This window comes from Mesoplodon mirus, assembly GCF_964341445.2.
Source record: "Mesoplodon mirus genome assembly, chromosome: 12".
Taxonomy (NCBI): Eukaryota; Metazoa; Chordata; class Mammalia; order Artiodactyla; family Ziphiidae; genus Mesoplodon; species Mesoplodon mirus.
This window is the reverse complement of record NC_138988.1, coordinates 25,972,106-25,977,331: the sequence shown is the minus strand read 5'-3', so window position 1 is coordinate 25,977,331 and position 5,226 is coordinate 25,972,106.

Below are 5,226 nucleotides of genomic sequence, written 5' to 3'. Positions count from 1 at the left end.
GTCCGCGACTGCTCCCGGACGCCTCCAGCCCGGCTTCCGGTCCAGGGTCCCTCTTCGCCCATAGCGTCTCCTGCTGGACACGCCCGGGAATGCCTCACCCGGCCCGAACGCGGGCGCCCTCGTGTGGTCGCCGGTGGCTTTTCCTCGCTCTCAGCCACGAGAGTCCCAGAGTGGGTGGTGCCCAACTCCAAGGTTGGATTTCCTTCTCCCCACTGGTAACCATTAGTTTGTTCTCTATATCTGTGATAGCTTTTACTTTTATGTGCATCTCATTTGAATTCTCCCAGTATTAGGAAGTAGTACTATTAGCCTATCTTGTAGATAAGAAAAATGAAGCACAAAGTTAGGGAATATGACCAACCAAGTTTATGCAACAGCTACGCCTGAATAAAAACCTCTGTCTGCAGCTCGAAAGCTCATGTTCTTTCCGCTCTTTTCAGAAAACGGCTCCCAGAATTCCACACTCTTAATACCACAGCACCATTACTTTGTTTATGCAGAATTTAAGTCATTGCGTGCCTGTGTTTTCAGCCTCTCTTTGTTCATGTTGCTAGAGTCTTCAGAACTGGTAATGGTTACATGAAATTCCACCTAGTGGATTTTCATAATTTACTTTTACTCTTCCCTCCGTTAGAAGTGCCTTTAGGTTGTCCAGGGTTGTTATTTTCCTAATATAAAAACCGAGATGAACACCTTGGGATGTACACGGCATTTCATGTTTTACGGTTGTTGTTTTTTTCCTTAGCATAAATACCCAGGCAGGATTAACAGGCACAAGGAAGGAACCCTTTGTGATTTTCGAATATTGAATATCCAGTGGTTTTCAGAAAGAGTTAAACCAGTTTACACAGTCACTGAAACATTTGGGACTGCCACGTTCTCACCAGCAGAAGGCATTACCACAGGTTTTTAATAGCGTATCTGTTTTGGTAAAAGTAAACATTTTGAAGGCAACTCAAAAGACAGAGAAAATGTAGAGAGCACAGAAAAAATTACCAGCACTCCTTCATGTTAAACTTTTGGTGAAGAACTCTGTAAACCACTTTCATTCATTCATTCATTCAACAAACATTATTGCACGGCTGCAAAGTACCAGGCACAGTTTGAGGCACTGGGAACACAGCAGTGAAGACCATGAATGCCTTGTCCTCGGGGGAACTTACATTCTAGAGACACTTAGCTTCACTGAAACTCACCTAGACATATATTAATAGGATCATTCTAAACTTGTACCTTATAAACTGCTTTGTTCGCCCCACCATGTATGGTAGATGTCTTTCCATGCTGGTAAATATGGATTGACATCATCACTTCTAATGACCACATAGGATTCCATTATTTTTATGTACCAACTTTTCCCCTTTCAATCCTTAATTGACATCAATTTGAATCATTTTCATTTTCTCACTCTCATAAACACCCTAGGGTTGACCATTTACATGCAAATATTTTCACAATTGGGTAATTATTTCTTACCCCAAATCCCTAGAAGAGTAATTGCTGAATAAGAGGGCTGAATGTTTTACATTTTGACATAGTGTATAAGGATTAAATTATTTTTCTAAAAATTATACATAAACGCACATTCCCACCAACATTAAACAGAGGGCCTGTCTCCCCCTTTGCCAAGACATTTTTATCACCCATTTTAATCTTTGGCCACAGAAACAGTGTTGCTTTCCCATTTCTCTTATTAGTATGACGCTGAATTTCTTTTCACAATTGTACTGACGTTATATATTTCCTCTTTGATGAAATGCCTATCTTGCTTTATCAATTCCTCTACGAAATCTTCCTTATTGATCTGTGAGCACTCTTCATATCTTAAGGATACTAACTGCTTGTCAACTGTTGCAAAATTTCCTCTAGTTATTTTTCTACATTTGTATGGAATTTCTTCAACATATAAATTTACAGTGTTTATGTAGTTAAATTTGTCATTCTTTTCCTTATGGTCTCTGTTCTCATTGTCAAACCTTTCCAACACCATGGTTTGAAAAATATTCATCCATGTTTCCCTCTGGTATATTTATGCTCTTCTTTCTTTCCTCCCTTCCTTCCTTTCTCTCTCTTTCTCTTTCTTCACTTAAATCTTTGATCCGTCTGGAATGTACATCTAAAGAGAAAGGTATATTATTTAAAATACTTTTATAATTTACTAGGGGAAAATATATATATATATTTATAATATATAAACTATACATATATATTTTAATATATATAATATTATATATATCTATAAAACCATATTTTCTAGCCCAGAATCTATTACTTGACATAAGATTTGACAGCAAAGAATATTTGCAATTAGCTCTATCTTAGTGACATAAGCCTGTTCCCAAATGCCTATCCTCCTGCTTATGGAACTCTCAGGAGTGGCAGCTCTGGTGTCATGTGACCCAAAGCTGATCAGATGAGTGAAGCTGAGGGAAACTGATTCATTGGCTGGTTAGCAATTCAGGACCAATTTGGCTTGTCTCAACTAGATGAACTGGTTGGGCAGATTCTGTTTTCTTCTGGAGAATCCGAACTACGAACCTCCCTGACAGTATTCAGACAGAAGCTGTCAGGAGGGCCACCATCTGAGTAAGAGTTCCAGAAAGAGAGAACAGAGAAAACTAAGAAGAGAGACACTCTAGAGCTGAACAACACTACATTGCTAGTTTGAAGGAATCCACTGAGTACCCGGCAATAGGGATTTTTTTTAAAGCCGCCCCATTGTGAAAACTCAGAACAGTGGGCACAAGAAAATTCCACAGGTTGTTAAAGAGAAGAAACAACAAAGTCACTTAGAAAGGAATGAGAATCGGAATGACTCATATCTTCTGAAATGGGACACTGGGGACCATGGAACAGGGCCTTCGGAGATCAAGGTAAAATGATTTCCAGCCTAGAGTCCCATACTCAGCCTTTATTGTGTAATGAATATGGGCATTTGAAGACCTACAAAAATCTCAAACATATCTCCCATCTACCCATTCTCAGGAAGGAAGTCGCAGAGGATGAACTCGACCTAGAAAATGGGGAAGCCAACCCAAGGGAAGAGGAATCCCTGGGATGGTATAAAGAGAGAGCTCAGGGAATGGACAAACAACAAGGTGCTACACACAGTGAACTGTATTCAGTATCTTATGATAAACCATAATGGAGAAGAAAATTTTTTTAAATGTATATATATTAATAACTGAATCACTTTGCCATACAGCAGAAATTGACACACTGTAAATCAACTATATTTCAATTTAAAAAAACGTCTGGCAAAGCATACATCAAAATGTTATCAGTAGTGATCTTTGGGTGGCAGAATTATGTGCAATTTTACCTTTTTTTTTTTTTTTAATGAAGTTTTTGCTTTTTTCCAATGAAGAAAAAAGGAGGGAGATCTCAGGATGACAACCTTGTCGATGACCTCGAAAGCTCCAGAAAGACTGGAGAAGGAAGTGGGTTCCCCGTGATACCTCTTTTTCTTTCTCCCTCTCTCTCCTCTTCACATTCACTTCCCTAGGAAATCATACTCACTGTAACTTCAAAATCTACCCAGAGTCTGGCCGCTTTCCACCATTTCTCCTGCTAACACCTGGTCCAGTCCGCCACTCTCTGCCTCCTGGATCTTGGTCTCCTAACTGGTCTCTCTGCGTCACCCCTAGTGCTCTTCTTGACAAGCAACCACCATGGTGTGATCCTTTTCAAGTTCAAGTTCCCCTTTACAGTGGCCCACAAGGCCCTGCGAGATGCCGCCTCCCAATATCTCTGTGTTGTCCTCTTCGACCATTCTCCCCTCACTCATCTGCTGCAGCTCCTGTCTCCTAGCTATGGCCTGAACACATCAGGCACATTCTCACGTCAGAGCCTTTGCCATGACCATTCCCTCTGCCTGGAATGTGCCCCCCCATGACCCGCTCATCCCTTCAAGGCTGCTCAAATGTCACCTCTCCCAACTCCTCTGTTTATAATATCATTAGGCCCCCCCTTCCTGCACTCCCAATCCATCTTGACAAGCTCCCTTCTTTTCTCATACAATGTACATCATCTAAAATAATATGTTTTATTAGGCTTATTGCTTATTTCTATCTCCTCCAACTCCAATGTAAACTCCAGGAGGGCAAGAATCCTATCTTTCATGCACATTCAGTGCCTAGAAGATGGCCTGGCACCTAGTAGACACCCGCAAACATCTCTTGAATCAATGAATGAATGAATAAATAGAGTGGAGGGGCTTCTAGAAGGGAATCTCCAAAAAGAAGAAACAGATCAAATACATGATGAGTTTGAAAATACTGAGAATGTATTTATACTCTTGCCGGAGAGTCTAGGTCTGAGATAGGAACTTAGAAAACTATGCCCAAAACCACAAGACAATTATTAACCCCAACTGCACCAAAGTTGTACAGGAAAGAAAATATAACTCTGAAATAATTCATGGCTCAATTGTGAATAACACTTATGTCGTTACAACAATGTAAATGGAAGCAAAGCTAGGATAAAAACAGATTGAGAAGATGGAGAGCAGGCGTGCAATTAATGAGGGCAGGATGCGAAGTCCATGGAAATGACGGGCCCAGCAATTCAGAATGGGGCCCAGATCACTGTGCTCTCAATCAGCACAAATTCTTCTGCGTTCATGTCCTTTTTTTTTTTTTTTTTTTTTTTTTTTCAGCCAGGACTGAAACTTTTTCAGAGGATCTGAGAAAATGTGTCTGCATGGAGCTTTACTTTTCATGGTGGGCAGTTAAAAGTTAATATCTAAAACTGGAAAAGAAGTTCAAAAGCAGCACAAGCACGTTGTTTAGAAATACAGGGGTCAAACCCCCAAGACAAGGTTAAAAGTGGTGGCCTTTAGGGCCTCCCTGGTGGCGCAGTGGTTGAGAGTCCGCCTGCCGATGCAGGGGATACGGGTTCGTGCCCCGGTCTGGGAGGATCCCATATGCCGCGGAGCGGCTGGGCCCGTGAGCCATGGCCGCTGGGCCTGCGCATCCGGAGCCTGTGCTCCGCAACGGGGGAGGCCACAACAGTGAGAGGCCCGCATACCGCAAAAAAAAAAAAAAAAAAGTGGTGGCCTTTGGATGTGGGATACTATTGGGGAAGGTGCTGGAAGCCAGGCACTGTGGGTTTTTTTCAAAACAAACCTTTAAAAACCATATACTACTTGAATAATTTGAAGAACACATTTAAATATTTGAGAAAAGCAGTCAAGACTCTGCATTTTTGTTTGAAGGCTCTGCTTCT